This window comes from Dromaius novaehollandiae, chromosome 4 (assembly GCF_036370855.1).
Source record: "Dromaius novaehollandiae isolate bDroNov1 chromosome 4, bDroNov1.hap1, whole genome shotgun sequence".
Taxonomy (NCBI): Eukaryota; Metazoa; Chordata; class Aves; order Casuariiformes; family Dromaiidae; genus Dromaius; species Dromaius novaehollandiae.
The window spans coordinates 43217149-43238620 of record NC_088101.1 but is presented as its reverse complement, the minus strand read 5'-3'; the positions used below and the strand labels follow the sequence as shown (position 1 = coordinate 43238620).

Genomic DNA, 21472 nt, shown 5'->3' with positions numbered 1-21472 from the left:
TCAGCACATTAGGAAGGTTCTGTTTCCTTTAGCATCCAAGCATAGAAACTCTCTGCTGGCCGGACTGTAGCTTCTTTTAGTACATCAACAAGAAAGCTCATTTTGTTGATTTTTATTTTCAGAGTGACTGGCTGGTGAGTGAAGTCAGTCTACTTTCTCCTTAAGAGTTCAGTCATTATGAATGCTAAATTGACTGACGGGTCCTGGAAAGGATTACCTTAACTTCAGCGACAAGAGAAAGAAGAGACATGGAAAGGAGAAGAAAATGATAGTCCTGTGTGTGGATGATGGAAAGAACAGTTGTGCATCAGTATATCTCTTAACCCCCTCCTCCAAAACAAGGTTCTGGTTAGGAGTGCCTGGGAGAAAGGGAATATGTCCCACCACATGGGTATCTCACCTCCTACAGAGGAAGTTTTCTCCATCCTTGCTCAGCCCCCATCTTCAGGAACCAACAGCTCCGGTCTCACAGTTCAGTCCAAACCTATTAGATACAAATACCCCTTGTGTAAGAATTTGTGCTATTTATGCTGTGAGAAGTACAGATGAGCAAATGAAAGCCAGGTGGCTTTAAACAATGCAAACAAATGTAGGAGTTGTTGTCAGGAATAATATCCACTATACTGGAACTTGCAGTCTTACACAAAGCCAGGGAAATAAGAATGCTGAGAGATACTGGTGACGTTAATCGCTGTTGTTTTCAGTCTGCAAGCCAAGTGAGGCATGTTTGCTAGGAGCTTTTAGCAGATGAGGTGCCAAATTACCAAATTAGAGATTAAGTCCTAAATATCCTAGTCAGCTCTATCACGAGAAGGATGAGTGCATTCCTACCTCACTCACTTCTAATCTCACAGGGTTAGAAGACTGGAGAGATTCAGAGCCACCACTTCTTCAAAGGATGCATAAGTATCTCCTGGCAAAGCAAAACTTTGTGAGCTTCCCCAGAAAGTCTCCACCTTACACCATTTTTTCCTGCAGCAAAAGCACATAGAAGGTTTGGCAGCTGATGATGAACTACCAGAATATTTTTGGTATGAGAGAGGAGAACAGTTGCTATGATCCTGGTTCCTACCTATAAATCCCACACAGAGGAACTTCAAGGAATAGTTAGCACACACAAGTGAATGCAGACATACCTGAGTTTCTTTAGCTGTGCATCAAGGGAGCTGGGCATAAGCCTACTCTGGTCTGGAAAGTAGAGCAAGGATTGCTCTAATTGGCTGAAACTTTTCCATAATTTAGACCTCTGATCAAAAAGACACTAGAATGTTTTTTCATTCTACATATTAGGTGAGATTTTGTCTTGCCATGTAAGAAGAAACACGCATATCCCCTATCACATTATTAAGTCCCAAATATCTTTTTTTTTTCTTTAAATAAAATCCAGTGATCCTATTATGGATGTGATAACATGGCACTGTATGCGAGTTATTATGCCTGCTGAATGTAAGGGTTGGACAAGTAGCAATTCCATTCCTCTGTGGGAGTGGTGGGATGCAAGTTTGGGGAGTTGAAGAAGAATGCAATACAGTGGGCAGAACAACCAGAACTGAATCTTTTACACTTTTATATAAAATATAAATATGTGTATATAATTCTATACATATTTATGTAAAATTATATCAAATTCCCCAGTTGGAGAAGCTAGGGAGGAATTTTGGAGTTGTTATTGATTGCTTTCTAGATACTACTTTAAAGTCGTTGTTCAGAGAAAAATTGAGAGAGCTAACAGGAATAATTAAGAGAACTGGCATTTACACGATAACCTTAGGTTACAAAGCTAAACAGCTGAAGGCAACAATGTACATCCTTAATCACAACATTTTGGCCTCTCTATACAGATTTAAGAATTTAAGACTGGCAAAGTAGTTCATCTACAGTTCTCATTTTCAAAATTCTTTTTATGTCAAAATGAGCACAGAATGGATTTTTGGTTGAGGTTTTTTTTTTTTTTTTTAACTCCTTCAAAGATAAGATTCTGCAGCAAAATTTTTCAGCAAAGGCAGATCTTAGATAAACCAAGGGGCTTGGGAACAAATGAGACCTGAATTAGTAAAAGCTATGCCTGTATATCAGACAAAAAATGGATTCTATAATACATAGAAGCCTGAGTTACAACTCTAGAGTATTGCACAGATGTTATTTTAATGAAAAAAACATCTTTTTTGGTTCTATACATTTTAAGGAAGCAAGGTCTAGTAATGAGAAAACTAGATCTAAATCAGAAAAAATACCATTAGAATCTTTGTAACTTACTTAAAGTCAAAATATAAGATTAGATTCAGGCCGTCAGTAGCATGAATTGCATGTACCATTAGTTATGGAAATATATCATGAACTGAGGAAACGTTCTTTTCTTTTTGTCAGATTATAATATAAAATGTCAACACACATGGATGATTTTTATGAACTGGCATGTGTCTGCAATTTTCTGGTAGGTTTATGCCATCAATAATACAGAATATTTTCCAATCTGTACATAAACCCTTTCAAAGATATAGTATTCTATAATTGATTGACAAGAACTGTTGTTTTCTCCCAGGGCCCCAAGGTACAAGAGAAGAGATTTTTGGATTTGTAGTGGTTGCAAAGCACAGGCTGGACGATTAAACCACAGTTAATCATTCTTTGATGTGAATCACTGTTGGAAAACACAAGTTAGAACTGAAGGTTGGCTCTTAAACAATTCCATCCCTGTTTTCACAGAGCTTTAGCATTATTTCCATTATTTTATCAGGGACGCATATAATATTGCCCAGTCAGGTGAAGACTGCTGAGATGACAGGGCCTGCCTTTGGTCCTCCCCAGCCATCAAGCCCCTCATATAGGGTCACCTTCACTGGGGAAGAAATGGAAAAATTGTTGCTGTTACCCAGCAGTCCATACAATCAGCAATGATTACCTCTTCTGAGCCACTAAATACAGAATAACAGGTATATCAGAGAACAGGCCAAAACAGTGTGGAATAATACAAAGGTAAATGCAAAGCACAGATGAGATGGATCAGGAGATCAGGACTGTATCTTTTTACTCTTTCTATTTCTTTAACAAGATTTTCTTGTTATTTTTCATTCAGAAAAAAATAGAGTTGAATGTACTGAAATTCTGAAAAGCCAATCTTTGTTTAACAAATGAGGAGCTTTTCAAGAAGGCAGTGAGCTTTTCAGGAAGGTCTCATACATCTATTTATGTATTGCTTGCAGAAATCTTTTGAACTTTGATAGGGGAAAACCTTTAGATTAGCAAAGCAGCTCCTCTCCCCACCTCCCCAGTGGAAAATGCATTTAGTTTCTTCTGTATCATAAACTTCTGCAATTGCCCTGCTGCTCATGTATTCCTGCAAAAGCAGCAACTAATCCTGAACACTTTAACTTGGTTGGTAAATGGCAACACAAAAACAGTAGGACATCAACAAATAGGTCACAGAGTTCCACTTCCCTCTGCAAATACTACAAATTTGTAAACTTAATTCAGTTCCACAGTTTAGTTACATTTTTAATTCTAGTTTAGTTACATTGGGAAAATCATATCCATAGCTTTTCAACTGTTTTTCATTAAACTCTTAGTAAATTACATAATCTTCATATAAAAGTAGCTTAAATGAAGGCCATTTACTTGAAGAAGCTCAGAAGTTGGGACATGACAGATTTACACTTCCTGGGACAATCGTTATGCCTTAGTCATTGTGCTTATGCATTATGACATGATCTTCAACTGCAAAATATACAATACATTTACCATAGGCTGTTGTCTCACTGAGGGCTAAAGCTGTATAAGAAAATATAAATATCTTTCTTCAGGTGTTTGCCTTTGAAAATTAAACATTTCTGGGCATCTTTTTATGATGCGTCCCAATTTTTCCTTTCCTTTAGTTATATGTTTTTATGGTTAGCAGCAGAATTCCAATATGATTTTATTTTTAGAATTTACACTCAGGATAAATTAGGTGGTTTTGTTTTATTTGGTTTTACATAGTAGTAAGCTACCATGAGCCTAGGAGCCTCTGGGACAAATTATCTTAATGCCTTTCCTAATGCCTCCACAACTGTGCCTGGGATTATGCACTGCCTATAAGACAGAATAATCAGACCTAAAGCACAGTCATTTAGTACTGATCAGTCAGTATTTGTGTTTCCTAAAATATCTCTTCTATCTAAAACATATAGTTTCCTTTTAGTTTAAAAGTCTTCACAGAGAGTCACGACAACTATTGCCTATGCAAGAATTGCATATTGCATAGGCATAATGTTGCTTTCCCAGCCATTTTGCACAGCTTCCCATAGATTCTACAAGGATTCGAATATCTAAAAAACTAGTCACTGCTCACCATGTAGTAAAACAAAATGATACAATAGTTATTGTCACTAAGCAGTTTTGATATTTCAGTGTTGCCAGGCTCTTCCTTTAACAACAATAGTATATACAGCAGGAAACTGTGTCCTTTGCAGGATATTAGAGATGTGATCATTAAAAGATGCAGAGTATTGCTGTTTGAAAACTAATACTACCATGTCAGTTTATTTTTAGCAGTTTTTGTCTTTCTTTGGAAAGAGAAATGCATGGAAATGCTATGATCTACCTGACAGCTTGCCAGCAGGAGTATCATTGAAAGCATTCACTATGAAATACCAAGATAACATTTCTTTTCCTGAAAACAGTAGCAGAAAGCTGTCAAATTTGGGTTTGTTCCTGTGCATAATGAGCTGCTGCTGCTGCTATATTGTTCTGACAGATGCAGGGATTATAAATTATTCTTTAGGCATGTACTCTTACATTTGTCATTTGCATGTATTGTGGAAGTGTTGTTTTGAACGTTTATTATGCCCATAACCTAAGCTCCCTAAGCTGTTCATCCCCTGTTCATCACCTGATGGGAATAAAGAGCCTGTATAAAAGCAACAGAAGGGGCTTCTCCATAAATGCAGACTTTCAGCTGTAGCATCAAATTGAGTTAGCTGTTGCTTTATCTTTTCTCTTTTTCCTAGCTTACAGACTTTATGACTTAGTCACTTTTAATCTTCTTTCAGCTTACCATTTATGTTTTCCCCCACAGGCATTATATCTTTTTCATGTTGGGTTTTTTAAATGTCAGATAGCAGCTTCCTGCCCAAAAATGCCTTTCCAAGATATACCTTGGTAATTTAGGCCAAAATTCTCCAAATCAGATGTGGCTTGAAATTGCCTTGATTTTTGAATGCCTGTTTATAATTGATTTCCTGAGGCATGGAGTGTCATGACCCTGGCAAAGGCAATGGGGGATGTGGCAGTATGGTGCTTTTAGAAATCAGAGGTACACATCTGGCACTCGCTTTTGCTGCAATAGGCTTTTATCCAGAACCCATGGAAGTTAACCAAGTTACTGCACTCTGCGTTCGCTTCAGATCAAGGTCTTGTCAAGGTATTCACCCAGTTCCCTGCGGAAAAATCCGTGTCATTTTCAAAACTGATCTAAGATCTACCTCATGGCAAAACGGACTACAGGATAGAAATATTCTGAAAGTCTGAGAGATCACAACCAGAATAATCTGCACGTGCCTGCATAACCAGCCATAGCCAGGTGAGTATTTGCTAGCTGGCTCCTGATGCAACATCGAGTACTGCTTGTTTCCCTTCTCCCTTCAAAGTGGAGCACAAGCTGACCTTTGCCCTTAGGCTAGTAAGTTTTAAACATTTAGGCTTCACCACTTTAATACTTTTTAAATTCCCTCCCTACTTACTGCAGTCACCTCTGGCTTCCCCTGCAGCCCCTTTGTGGAAGTAGGGCATGGCAAGCATCAATGTTTAGGTGTCAGCATCCAGAGGGGAGGCATGAGGCGGAGGGAGGGTGCCAGCAATGGAAATTGATTTTGTCCATCTCCTCCGTTAAATTAGGCAGCTCTGAAACAGCCAAAAACAATCTTGCCATTCTAATGCTAATCATTTTAAAAGCATAACTGTAGGAAGCCATTGCCAGAACAGAGTTATGTGTCTGCCTTACGGAAGCTGCTTTTCTTAACATTTGCTCTTAATGAAAAAGGGGTCTCTAGAGAATTGGAGACTTTGTAGGGTATTTTGTGCCTATTGTCTCATTTTTTCCTTTGGTGGTTCTGCATTTCGAGATGCTCATTCTGCAAGCAAAAGACAGATCTTTCCCTTTGAAAATCCTCCACTTCCTTTACAGCCAGCTCAGGGGAAGTCGTGAAGAGATGCAAGGGGCTTGGGCAGCTCTCCTGGCTGTCTACGTGTGGCCCAGAATAGCCTTACTGAGTACACAAGTGTAAGAAGTAAACATTAATGCCATAAGAAAGGACAAAAAAGAAAAAAAAAGCCAAATACAGCAGAACTGAAGAGGAATTTTTCTGACTGCATGTGAACTACACAATAGTGCAAAACAGTTTAGACTCTGTGCTCCCAACTTGTAGATCTGAAATGCCTCTGAATTAAGAGCTCTTTAACCAGGGCATCAGGTGTATACAAGTCTGCATTAAAATTAATTGCAATTTATGCACTATTTTAGTGACAAGTGTTGGTTTTGTTAAAAGTATAAGCAATTTTAGGGTTATTGTGCTGTTCAATATTTTAATGATAAAACAGGAAAAACAAAACTTTAACCTTTTTCTCCATTTAGTCCTTTCATCCAGCTCATAGTTTTCATTGATAGGTAAAAGAAAGCCTAATATTGAAAGTGAGCTATTTCAAAAGACACAAATACAAGTAACAAAATTCAAGAGATATGAATTGTTTTGCTTCCCTCTATTTTCTGACTAATCTGAGACCACATTTTAAATGCATTCTTTTTTGTAAGATTCAGTGGTTTACAAGCTGCTGTGAACTACATAGGAAAGCTAAAAGGATAATGAATATTAGAACTGAACAATGTCTAATGTATAATAAGTAATTAGCTATGCTAAATATAGGTAAGAATATTTGCTGTTTATTAATATTTTCTCACATGCCATTACTAACTTCCTCTCCAGCTTCATGACAATGTTTATGTGAATGAAGGATTTTTTTACTAGCACAAACTTGTGTGGAAAATCTCTATTGCAAAGACATATGTAGAAGTATTTATGAAACTGAACTTTTAAAATCATGCAGGCAAAATTTCTGACTGGAAAACTTCCAGGAAAAATTACAATACTACACCTTGTGCCAATAATACATCATGTCCTTCTTTGTAGAGGCTCAAGCCTGTTTGTACATAATTTGCTGAGGAGTAAGGCTATTTCATGTATATTTTTTCCCCTCATCCAAAAATTCTGAACAGAATTTGAAAGCTTTGTCCATGATCTAGTGTCTATGGATATACTGCAGTTTTGGTTTCATTACAAGATTTCTGGAGATCACAGATGAGAGGTGACATTACAAGTGCATGTCACATCTACAGTACAGTACTTAGATGCACCCAGGATCCTTCTAAATTATTGTGAATGTGCTAGCCAGGTGTCCTCCGAATGCACAGTAAGTCAGACATGTTAGGTTCACTGTACCTGTATCACACAATGGATATGCACATAATTCTATCCTGGAAATTCAGGACAGAAATATGGCAACCATCGCATTTAAGGGAGGGTACAGTATAAAGGATCCATCTGCTCCCTGTTCGTCCCTTCACATTTTATGCAAGGGAACAGTGACCCTCTGAAATCTGTTTTGCTACCCCTTTTGAATGGGTAGATATTCCTATACAAAAAAATATGGAATACTTTCAACACACTGGGGCCTGTTGAATAGGAGAGTTAAACAGTTCTTATAAATTTTCGACAAATATTATTTGATTTTTAATTTTTCCCTTAAATGATCTTTTAATAAGCCACATCGAATTCTCACAAAGGGTTGCTCAGTCATTTCATGGGGTCAGAAATTTCACCCCAACCTGTAAAACAATGAATAAATATGAGTAAATAAATATGAATATGAGTAAGTAAATATGAATAAATAAATATAACCTAGAGTTATACTTACAGAGATGTATCCCAGAAATAAACTTTTTCAGAGATCCAGAACTTCTTCCAAAGGAATCTTGAGAGGTGTAAGGAAATTAGGTGTCCAACAGGGCTGAATTTTTATGAGAGCTGAATATCTAATGTCCCTTAGGGTTAGTTTACATTGCTGTTCTGTCTCTTTATTTGTTTTCCAAAGTCCAAAATTCATATTGGTATCTTGTGTGGAATCTTTTTTCCAATGTGACATCCAAATCTACAAAATGCCACATAAATCTGTTCTTTAATTTGTGAAATAAATTTCCTGATGATTCTGAGGCAATCTAAGTGTATTTTCTGTCTTCAGCACAGCACAGTGACAAGCATAGTAGATGAATCAGCAGCAGAGGCAAACTAGAGTGGAGTAACCCTCTTCTATACATGAATATAATTTTCTTATCCCTTTTTCATCCAACAATTTTCTTACCCCTTTTTCATCCAAAACATGAGCAGAGTACAAAAATCAGCAATGTCAGCTCATGTGTCCTTTCCCATTTCAGCACATCAGTCTTCCTCATATAAGGTAAAGGAAAGGTCCTAAAAGAGAAGAAGAAGAAGAAAAAAAAGAAAGAGTTACTCCTTCTTTCCAGTCCCATCAAAGATAAAGCTGTATTTTACCTAATTTTAAACCCTTTCAAGATCTATCCTTATATAAATGAATTATGTGCAGTTATGATACTTGATCTGCCAGGAATATGCACTCCAAGTTCCAAGAAGCCTTTTAAGCCTCCAGAAGTAGTGGATACCTTCAGTATCATCACCACAATACACCAGCAATACAGATCCTTCAAGAATATCAGAACCAACAAGTCTCCTAAGTCACAGAGTTGGCAATGTCAAACTGTCGCCCAAAGTGGTAGAATTATACTAAGGCATAAAGAGAAAAACATCATAGCTAAGTAATCTTTCTCTCTGTTCAGTACCTGTCTGGCCTGGACTGGAACATGTTATCTAATTCAGGGCACTTCAGTTCAAGCTAAATGTGGTTTAGGTAGGCAATGACCAAAGGAGAGGAACAAGAACAATTAGAAATAAAAATATATAACCCTTAGAAAACACTGAAGAAAGGGTTTATTAGGTCTCTAAGAGAGAAAAAAAATGCCTTTTAGGAGATTGATAATAATTTTCAAATATATAAAAAGCTGCAGCAAAAACAATTTTTCTTGTTTTCTTGCTAGTCCCTGGGGATAGAGAGAGAAATACTGGGTATCAGAAAGCTAAACTTAAGGAAAAACTTTTTAAAAAGAGTAGGCACTTAAATGTTGGGGTAAATTCCCAAAGGAAACTAAGCATGGGAGAAGAGTAGTATATCAGTCAGGGATCTCTGCCTATTTGTCAGTCTCAGTCTGTCTTTGACTATCTTTTCATCTATCTACAGGAACACAGTGTCAAAGACAGATTAACTAAAGCACTCCTCTTTCCAATGACTCTGAGATTTTTCCGTTTTAACTCTCTGTTATATGAAGAAGCATTTTCAGTCCCTGTTGTCCCCATGTATCAAAGAAAAACCTTAGGCAACAGCAGACTGATCAGGAAGTCAATAACACAATCAGAACAGAATGACAACAACAGAGCTACATCAGTGCAAAACCAGCGTAAGGTGAACACCAAGTTCTGAATGTCGTCTTTTCTTATCATAACCTACTACATTTTTACCTTAGGGTTTCATTAAAATCAAATGAAAATACAAGAGAAAGAGCTTATGAAAATCTTTCATATGCTCAGCTTTTACCTTGGGAATTTATGCAACCTCAACAGAAACCTAATGAGACCCAAACTTTACAAAAACCTAAGTTTAAGGCTAATAAATTTTGTTCTGTTTTCCTATTCACATATTGTTACTGTTCCCACAAAAAGTCTGAGTACTTACTCACAATGGCCAGACCTTTCTGGTATATTCTGATATATCTTCACTGATGTGAATGCATCTACCTTGATTTGCACCAGATAGAAACCTGGCCCTTTTGTTTTTACATGCTGTTGTAAGCATATGTGCTGAAGATAAATTTTATAGGATAAATCAGATAGAAAGTATTAATCTTATTTTTTTCCATTTCAATTTCCTATTTTTTACATCTTTTTTCTGCAGTCTTATAACATGACCACCTTTCCTTTCACCAAAGACTTCCATTCAAATGGAACATACGACATTACAATCCACCAGAAGAAAAGAAAAATGTGAAAATTTTAAATCTCCCATTATCCAAAAACACAAAGTAGGATAAAGAAGTACGAATATTTTTAACCTAGTCTTGTGACATGATGAAATGTTGCTTGAAGCATAAAAATCATGTATGTGTCTCTCTTTTGACTGGTTCTGATTTAGAGATGTGGGAGAGAGGAGAAAGGAAGAACAATTATGCACACACTGCATATTGGCTATCTCCTAATTGTTATTGCAGCACATGCGGCAATCAGACCTAGCCTTCAAATAGTTAGCTGAGATAATAATAGCCAAGTAGATATATCAGATTAAAATTTAAAACACAATCGGCAAAACTTGTAGGTGAGCCGGAGTAAATCCTTAGACATCTGACCAAACGTAGACCTTGACAGTGTAGACATCTATGTCTAATCATCTACTTTCCCTTCATAACTAATGGAGACACTTCTAGAGAAGAATTCACCCTAACAAAGATGTCCACAATGTCAGATGAATTACACTCTACAAGTGCCTAGTTCTCTTTATTTTAAAAAAGCCTATGTTGATTGGTTGAGAAATAAAGTTCTACACAGTATATATCTAAAGTTAGGTGAGATTAATTCCACAATTAATTTGTTGTTATTACCTCAGCTAGCTTGTTTAAGCTAGTTAGCACTTCTCATGAGCACTGCAAAATATCCAAGCAATCTATTTGAATTCCAGTGTCAACTTGCCCATAGTGGGAAAGCCACAGACAGAAGCAGGCCATTTCTCTAAGGTATGTACAGTCTTGTTTGATGCAGTCTTTGAACAAAAATTGGTGGCTTTGCACCTCACTCCAGCCAGTAAGACCATGCTAAAATGCGAGTGCTTAGGCAAGCATCACTGATAAGAATTTCCAATGGACACATTTAAATAGATGAACCTACCTTCTGCTTTTGTCCATGAAATATTTGTAGGTAAATCAAAGTTTGCTTTAGTTCCCTACTCTTTCAGATTAGCAGGTTGTAGGGAGATTTTTGACAGCACGCAGACAGAACAACCAGAATAATCATCTTTCTAAATGTGAAAGAAGTACAATACATCTGTGACTGTCCAGCAAAAACAGATGATATTCTGTATTTTAGGAGACTATGCAGTCATTTCCAGAATAAATGATAATAGACATTAAATATTCAGTTATAATTAATATTTCTAACATGTGTCTTTGCAATTTGTTTTCCATAAAATCTGTTTCAGTAAAACTCAGTTATTCAGATGTTCACAGAGAATAAACACAGAAGGAGCTTGACCATGCTGTTACAAATTCACTAAAACCCTCTAATACTACAATGATGAACATGTATAAGAAGCTATATAGATATTTGAGTAAGAAAAAAAGCAAACGTTTGATTTCTGTTGTATTTATGTGCAGCTTAATTATATTATGCTTAGGAAAAATAACTTGGGAATCAGTCACTCAAAACCGGCTGTCCCCCAAAGTGCTCAATTACCATCACATCTGGTTTCAGTCAAAACAATCAAAAACATTATTCTGAAGTGCTGAATCCAATGGTCTGAGGTAACCAAGACATCCACAGGGAGCTGGTAGACTTCACACAGGAGCTACGGGAAACCTGTGCCCTTCAGGAGCACCAGCTAGAGACTGGATCAGACACCCTGGAACATACAGTATCGGATGCCAATATCTGGGCACCTGCATCAGGCTCCTGCTCTAACAAAGAAATGCTGTTTACTCTGAGCAAGAACAGTTAGACTGTCCCCTGGATGAATTTCAAGTTGAAAGACTTGATCTGTCTGAAGTCTGTGGGAAATTTCAAAGGAGTGGTGGTCCATAAAGGCTAACAGGTACACCAACAAGAGGTGCGCTCTGGGAGTAGTCTGTGCTGAAGGCTAGAAAGGTTAGCGCTCTCTAATAGATGTATCCTGAAATGTAAGATATTCTCAAAGAAGAAACCCAGATAGATATTTTTTAGAAGAAGAAAGAAAATCAGCTGGAGGGGGAAGAAAGGGAGGAAAAAAGAAAGGTCTTTTAATTTGATCTTATTTTAAGCAATTTGAGCTTTTTTCATGTCTCTCTGTCTTTCATACATATTGTTAACTGTCTATCTTGAATGTTCTAAGAAAACTTAAGCAAACTTAAATGCCTCTATTTTAAGAACTGTAGGGATAAGGCATTCTGCAGAAACAGCTTTAGATGAATGTTTATATTATACAGCAGACTCCTTTTACAAAAACAAGTGCACATCCTTCTCAAATGCAAGCTAAGCAGTTTTTAAATGGATTGACACTTTTCCATTACTATGAACCTTTTGTGTTTTTAAGCCAAAGTCGTAGTTTCGTGTCCCTTCAGTAGCAACTTATTCACACATTTCATATTTCTTTCCTTAATTTCCATGTCAGATCTATAACAGTCCTTCAGATTTCTTTTTCAGCTTCAGGGCTCATCTCTTTTATTACTGGTAATAACTCCTCCATCAATAATAGACATGGATCAACTCTTAGTTTAAGTATCTGTTTTCCTCAGCTTCTATGCCAGGAGTTTGCTTTCTTGCCACAATCAAAGCATTTCTCATTCAGCCTGAAAGAGTATATACTACCATCTTGGTTAACAAGCTGCCAAAGTTAAATGTAGATTGAATCAATCTTTGATCACTTATTGTAAGTTTTATCTGCTAAAGATTTCTTGGAGCCTTAATTCTCAAAAATTATTCTTTGAAGAGTTTAATGAGGAGACTTTTATTATTCACCAAGAAAAGGAAGTGATGTTTGTCCTAAAAGTGACTTTTAAATTAGTCTCAACAGAAAACTAAACTGTGCAGATCGGAGGGACTGTAGTGAAAGCAAAAGAAGAAAAAATTATACTGAAGGATTCTTGGCTTGCTGACATCATATCATAGATGGATGAAACAAATTGCTCCCTGCCCTGAGCAGTTTTCCTTACCATAGATGTTCAGTTGCTTTCTTGAGTTCAGTTTCTATCAGAGACTTTGTGTGTTCACAGCATTACAGTTTTAACACTTTATATCCTGGCAACAACAAAATGCTCTTGAAATTTATTCCCTTTCTGTGAAATTGGCCTTCATTTTATTTCATTTGTTTTCATAGTAAGCTGTTTAGTTATATCCTTACACAATACTTTGCCATTGCATCCCCCCCTTACTAATTCTAACTTGAAAATTAAACTTGCATGTGGAAAACAGTGACACTGTGTCGCCAAAGGTTTTTTAACTGTGATCGTTGGACATGGTTGTGGTCCAGGTAAATTTGCCTTGTAAGATCTTACTAGCAAATTTTTATATTGACATGATACCAATAAGAAACATCTATTGCTAAAGAAATATGTCTTTAAATTCTAACCTCCTAAACTTCCTCCAAGCCCTCAACAAACAGAAAGGAGACACAACAACATCAAAGTACAATCATCTTTTAGGAGGAGGGTGAATAATTATGCAAATATGAGAAATCATGAAGAAGAAAGTATTAACAATCCTCATAAATAATGGTTGCAAGTTTTCCCCTCTAGTTTTCAATACACATGAAATGCCTATCTGTATTTAAAAGCTCCATTTCTAATAAGTTATAAAGGAAGAACCAATAAGTGAAGAAAAATAAATTTGAACACTGAAAGTGAGTTAATGGATTGGATAGAATAATTCTTCAGAGTATCAAACATGGATTAAACAATTGAATAATTCAGATATAAATCACCATTATCTGGATTTCCAGGGTTATAAATTATGCAAACATAATGATATTTCTCTAAATATATAAAGTAAGTATTCTACTTTAGTTGCATCTTCACAAGTAATCATACTGACTATGACAGCATTATTAGAGAGTGCTATTAGAAGAAAATTTAACAGAATTCGGCCTTTGTAAAATGCTGGTAAACCAAATATGTTTAACAAGTTAATCAAAGAAGAGTCATGCATGTTAAACAATATATTATATGTAAACGACTAATTACAGATACTGAAGATTTTAACTTTCATTATATATTTACGATTTATGCAAACTGTTAGATGCCACAGATAGAAAAATTAATTAAAAGGCAATGGTACTCAATAATATATTTATTCAATGCATCGGTAACATAAGACTCTGGCTAGCTACAAATAAATGCAAGATATTGTCAGCTAAGCAAGCCCTATTATTTGCTGTACCAAGTTTATAACTCAGTGCCTGGTTCCTCTGAGTGCTCTTATAGCTTATCCAGTAAGTTTGACACCATTTTGCCTCATGACATTTGCAAAGTGCTAAAATAGATCCTAAGGGTCCTTTATAATACATACAATACAGAAGATGAAGCTCAGGGCCAAGGGGGAAAAAAATGTATCTCTGAGTTCCAGCTCCTTCTGCAAGAATCCACAGCAACCCAGAATCCCTAAAAACTGTGCCCATATGTTTTTCTGTCAATTTCCACAAACACAGGAGGGAGCTATGGGCAGTTCTCTGGAGAAATGTTCTCCCCCCTAGTGTGGTTTGTTTGCATCTTCCATATACTGTTCTATTGCTGAAAAGGGACAAGGGCAGAGGAATGTTACTTCCTTAAATCTGTACTTAAAGGTACTCAAGAGCCAAAGAACTGCCTTTTGAAACCAGTGTGATACAAATGTGTTATAGCTATCACAATTACTGCTAATTGCCAGAATTGTGGATCTTTTCCCAGCTTTATAATCCAAGCTTCTGCCTCCTGCTCCACCACTGTACATACTTGGAACAAATCAGCAGAGGAACTATTTCTGCAAATCTACTGCATGAGCAAATAAAGTGGCTATATCTGTAACACAGAGGAATGTACCAGGAGGGCTGCCTAGCTAATGAACCAACCCAGCCAACACGTCTGGCATGAGCAGGGCACAATGCTCAAAGAGGTACACATCATCTCCTGGCAGGCTAGCGCAGAGTCTGTTGTAACACTACCTACCATGCTGTCAAAGGGATCAGATCAGCATTGCTGTGGAGGGTCCTCTGTCACTGTGACAGAGACATTTTCCTGCCATGTAGTGCTGCCTAACTGTTAGACTTCAAGCTTAGCTTTAACTATCAGTCCAACACAAATATATTATTTCTTTTCACTCTTACAACCTTTCTCCTTCCCCACACTTCCTGAAAAATGGGAAAGATTTTACATTCATTAATTAATCTCCCAATTCAATTGCCAATCTGTTAATGGAAAATCAACTGGCAACACGAGATAATCCTTGAAATCCATCATCTGAGCATGAGCCATGGACATTCCAGTTGTAGCTTTCTGGCAGGTTGCTGAAATAACTTAGAGTGAAACTGAAATAACTTTTTCAGGTAATGAATATAGTCTGTTCCAATGATATTTTCTTGGTATTACAAGAAACTTTGTGAAAATAATATTATTCAGGAGAACTACCTGAACAGAGGTGTTATGACAGTTTTCTTTGTAATTTGAGCTCTACAAGAAAAGAAAATTCATGAAACACTTACTTAAATTATATTTGAAACATACATCTTAGTAATTCTAAAAAGGAAGCATCTAGATATATTTTAGCTAAACTTTATAGACATCAGTCAACTTGAATACACAAACTTTCCAGTAATGCATAGGAACTAGAAATAATATTGTGTAAAGATCATGTCTGATGCATATAACAAACTTCAAAGAAATGAGGACAGACCTACTTGTTGTGATGGATGTTATATGAGCCATTTAATATTGTAATAGCAAACTCTTGCATGACAGGAAGAGGAGCAGTCTGCAGACAATGAAGCTGAGTATGCTAAGGCTGATGGCTCTGAAGTTCAGTAGGTACCTAGCTGAAATCCCTTTCCATATGGCCCCACTCAAATCTTACTTCTAGACTTATCTATCTGTTTGTCCCACATGAGAGCTCCTTTGCCCCAGGCATTGCTTCTGGTTAAGGATAAACACCAACACTTACAGGTGTTTCAGTCAGTTTTCCAACTTACAAAGACAGTGATTCCTGGCACTTTCCCCCCCAGTTCTCCTTTCCACGCAAAAAGTAACTTCAGCTAGTTGCCTCTTGGATGCTGAGAGCAATAACAGACAAAAGTCATGTTTAATGGGCTTTGAAGATACTAGCCCAAACCTTATGTATCTTTAAATACTTAAAGGGGGACTAACAACAAGTTTAGGTCATCTCTGGTTTATTTGGTGTTTGAGGGGTTGGGGGGGAGGGGTGGGTTCTATTACAAGGAGATGCTGAAAGTAAGATTCAATATTGTTATTTCAATATTTGTTTGTTTACAAATATTATATGCAAAGTCTGATTTTATTGTTCCCAATTTCCAAAACTGACTTCCAAAGCAAAGAGCTTTTGTGAGGCCTTTCCAGGACTTTACTTCTGCATCTTTGTCTTTCTGTGTGCTTTCTCCTTTCCTGGCATTTTTTCTTTTACTCCCATCCTTTTGAACCAACCAACAGATATCCCAATATCTGTGTTCACCATCAACTCCAAGAGACTCCCCAGCAAAAAAGGAATGATCAGCATTGCACTTGAATTACAGGTGTTTGTCTCCTAAGCTTAACGCAGTAGCTTAGACCATCTACTGCCCAGTCATATCAGACCTGTCAGTCATCTAAATGCATTTACTGCATCTGTGTTGGATGGCGAGGTTCCCTACACACTTGCAAGCTTTTGCTTATAAGGCCTTGGAAAAGATGTACAAATTTAATCTCCCCTGTAGCTGAGGGGCAGGTAGGGATGTGTTGAAATTCTGCACAAGTGTCTACTGGTCATATTCAGGCCAACATGATTCACAGCATGGAGTTTAACTCCATCATAATGCCATCTTTCCCCTTCCCCTCTCCTGGCAGGTGCACGCATGCATGCTCACACACACGCATGCACGCACACACAGTCTGGCATGGTCATTGGCTTTGTCATTTAATGTTAAAGCCTCAGTAGCTTTATACATACAGCATCGGGAACAGAATACATGACCCACAAATTTGTAAAAGTTATCAGACTGTCATCAGCAGATAGAATCTTATATGTCTTTCCACATCTCTTCATGCTGGTCTAGCTTCTGAAAGTATTCCAAGCTCAGTTACTGAGAAATTCTAGAAAATAGTTGCTGTGGGTCCCACAGACCTTCAAGCTGAGGAGCACCTCGCATACAGGTCTTCTACGATAACTTCTCTAATCAGTAGGATGCTGGGCTAAACTATATCTATTGCTCTCAGAAATTGAATCTATGTTCTGAAATCTAGACAAAGGCATCTAGCAGTGCTTCAGGCACAGCTGTGATATCTGCGCTATTCCTTATTACTGAAGCTTGTCTGCTCCCTGCAAAGCATGAAAAACTTAACCAAGACATACAGGGGATCCAGACACCTTTTGCAATAAGTGGAGACAAGAGTGCTCCTTTTAAGCCTTATAGGTTACTCTTTGAAGGCATCTGCCTTCTTCTCCATTGACTGTTTGAGAGATTAAGTTCCCAGTTAATAATTATTCTGCCAAGCCATATAGTTATTATTAAGGGGTCAAAAATCATAAGTTAGGCATTTTGAGTAGAAAGTCTGAATATAGACCTGTAGTCCTGGCAGGCACTTCTGGTGTTATCTCCTGACTTCATTTGCTTCTACTGTGTCACCAGAGTGAAGAGTAGCTATCACATTTACCAACATTTTAAAAAGGTCAAAAATTATATACATAATAAAGATATGTTTGAAGGCAGCTACCATCAGTCTCCAGTAGGTTAATACAGTAACAAATCTCAGCCAAAGTACCTTCCCTAACAAACAAAAAAAAGAAAAAAAAAAACCATTTTAAAATGCATTTAAATATAAACTCCATAATCAAGTGCAAGTGTTCATGAGATCAGGGCTTAAATGTGAACGGTCTGATACTGATATTACTGATATATTTAAGCATAAACTGAAATAGAATCTTAACTGCCATTCTCTAGTTAAAATCCTTTAGATTTAGCCTTTTAACACCGGACTTAATCAAGTTGCCCTGACACATGCTGTAGATGATCATTTAAGGTGCAGCTAGCATTAAGTGCTATGTTAACAGTTCAATGGTTTTGATATTGATAGTGTGGGTATCATCCTTCTAGGATATCAAATTAGATAAGATTAGCACTTTAAGATAAGATTTATATTACTGTGCATTGAATTAACTGAATTGCACTATAATTTCTTGATAAACCTTTGAACATTTCAGGCTAAATAAATAGGCTTAGGACAAAACTGTGTCATTTCTGAGAACAGCATGTGCAGTGTGTGGAATGGAGGGATGCACCAGCTGCACAGCAGTGGCCACAGGTCTTCTGCACAACCTTTCTGCATGCAGCGGGGGAAGTTCCTATACAAAAATGCAGCTGATGGTCTTTGCAGCCCTGCAACAACCAGGTAGATGACAGGGCAGTTCTCTTTTAGATGGAGCCTCTTTGACAACTTTCGTGCTCCCCATGGGGTAATCAACACAGCCCTCCTCCTACTCCTATTCTGCAATTTACACAACTGTATAAAATTGGCTTAATTTTAAGCAAAAAGAAAACTCAGCAAAGATCAGCTTGGGGAAATTTTGTTAGAATCAATTAACTCTGAGATTACCTTTCAATCCTGGATATTACAAGGAAGCCTTCTTCCCTCTCACATAACCACTCGCTTGCTCACTAGCAAATTAAATAAATCAGCAGAATGCATTAACACTAAACAGGAATGAGAAAACCTTATTTCCCATTCCCAGGGGAGTTCTCTTTTTCCCCAGACTCTTTCTCTTCTCTATCTTTTCTCTTGCTTTAAGAATCTAGTTCTTGCTGCTTGATGGTGCAGGTTCAACAGTGGCATTGAAGAGCATCTCATAGCAGCTTGGGGATCACAGCATTCTTGGGAGCACAAGGAGCACACTCAAGCAGAGGAGGCCTAAAATCCAAATAACACTTCCCAGTGATATGCTATAATTTCTAAATTGCTTTATAACAGCAACCTTTTTTCTTTTGCACATAATTCTAAACTTTGACATCTCCACCTGTGTTTGCTTGGTGAAGTGCCCAATCTGAGAAGCCCTGGTGACTGATTCCCTCTGAAGACTTTGACAGTTCAGGAGCCACGTCTCTGTATTGTAATGGAGGTTAGGTGTGATCTGAGTGTCTAGCTGGTCAAACACATAAACAAGTGTACAGACATACTTTATTCTCAGGCACTTCAGGAAACACGCATCCTAAAATAGGGACAATTCTAGGTTTTAGGTGTTTCCCTGGTAAGTGATAAAGGATGGTAGGTGGTCTAAATGGCTCTCCTGAACTGAAGCTATACCTAAATTTATCTTAAACATTAAAGCTAGGCAGCCTGCCTATTTCCAAGTTTAATTTAGGTTAAGCCATGAGTTCTACTCTATAACCATAAGTAAGGAAGTAATACAAAGTCACATTTATCTGCTTTGTATACAATGGCACTACATTAGCATATAGAAAGGAATCAACATTTTTGCGTATAACGTTTGCCTTATCACTCATAGGTAGAAGAAAATGTCTTCTGACTTTCCAGAGGTGTTCATACACATGAAAATATACTTTCAGGCTAGATTATGCTGTTTCCAACAACTTACCATATTCTTGCTTTTTTCTGTTTTGCATTATATCATCCTGACTCTCTTTTAAATACTTTTTTTTATAAAGCTTTTTTTACACAGGTTTTATTATTTCTTTACTTCAATGCATGTACTAGTAATTTAATAAATGCTTTAGCTGAGATGACATTATGTGTTCTTTTACATTACTACAGAATAGGCAACATATTTCTGAAAGCAACAGTCTTCACAACAAGCCATTTCTCTAAGAAGGCAAAATGTTGTTGTGTTATTCTGAACAAATAGCCCAGCTTACATTTTTCTTTAGTGATTTTGGTATTCCTATTAAGCCACATAGAAAATCAAAGAGACCTTGGTAATGAGAAGCTTTTTATTTCTTTACAGATGTTGCTCTCTGAAATTTATATGTTTCCTAAAATCCTTATTTATTTATTTATTTATTCCACTGGGGGAAAGTAAACAGTTGAATGTGCATAGCAGAGTCAATCTGCAATTAGCAGTTCCTAATGTATGTACCCAATAACAGCTATCCTTCAGCTTTCTGAGCTTGATTCCAGCTTTTATTGCTGCCATTAAACATCTCACCTAGGATTTTCTAGAAGTACCAGTTGATTGTATTTTATGTTGGGATTATTGTAGTAGATGTGTTTTCTCCCCTTTCATGATTTATATATGAGATGGGTACACAAATCCCTTATTTGTATATCCTGGCAGTGGATTTAACCGGTTAGCCCCAGCAAAACTATATGACCAGCTTTGCAGCCAGTCGTATAATGCAGTCAGCACTGTATACCCAGTACCAGACACACAGCCTACAAGCTGCCACTTCTTTTATAGCACACCTGCATCTACAGTCCTGAGTGTTAGATATCTCATTTACTCTCAAGTGATCACTGACTGTATAGAGACTCAGAATAATCCTACTAAGTCAGATGCTCACATACTTTGGGGTATCTGTATTAGATAGGGTAAATACAATGCTTGAACACTTATGTTTGATTTTACGTGGATCTTAAGAACTTTCTCACACAGGATGATTCATAAAAAACCTGCTGCTTGAGAACCTGTGCATCCATAACTGCCGACACGTTTGTTGCAAGGCACAGTTTAGGCCCCTCAGGTTTTGCTGGTGTACATGCCAAGCGGCATTATGCTCTTGGCTGAGCTGAGGCATCTATCAAGCATATAATCACATTCCTATGACTGAACAAGATTGAACAAGCCTGTTAATCCACTACTGTTGTACTTGCATTCGCTCTTAGTCCACAGTAAATACGAAGAAATTGGCTATGTGACTACATCAACTGAACTACACCAACTCAAAGAATATACATTAGTGGTCAATGCAATTTTCTCTATTCAAAAGAAGTACTGAAGAGCACTTACCTGACATATCTGGACCATCCCAGGAGGGATCTGAAAAAGAGAAAACCCCACAGAGAAAAAAATTAGGGCTTCTGGTGGAGACCATGAGCTAAGGGCATCCAGAAAGGAGGCTGGTTAGGTAAATTGCCTCAGTGGCCTTTTGTTGTGAGGGCCTCACTCACTGTATCCTAACGGTACATCCTAATAGATGGACCTCATTATCTTCTTACATCACAATAAATCTCAATTTGGGGGTCATTCAGAAAAAAGGTATTCCCTTTCCTAAATAGAGATAGAGGGGAAAAAAAGCCTTAATACAGCTTTTTAAAAAACATGCTAGTTGCAAAAACATATTGCTTTGCAAATCCAGGCAAGGGTCATTGCATCTAGATACCAGTGCAATAGATTTCCTAGGTCTTAAGAGAAAGTGATATTATTGATATGCCTTGAATCAGTATTAAACA

General features: G+C 37.2%; 1 long non-coding RNA gene across 1 annotated transcript; it reads right to left on the bottom strand.

The window, feature by feature from the left end:
* Positions 1–408: 408 nt before the first annotated feature.
* On the bottom strand, positions 409–21062 carry LOC135328389 (uncharacterized). The gene is made up of 3 exons (XR_010389221.1): positions 21030–21062; positions 7945–8498; positions 409–484 (listed from the first exon to the last, which is right to left on the bottom strand). It is a non-coding gene; the product is annotated as an uncharacterized LOC135328389 (long non-coding RNA).
* Between the last annotated feature and the right edge of the window lie 410 nt (positions 21063–21472).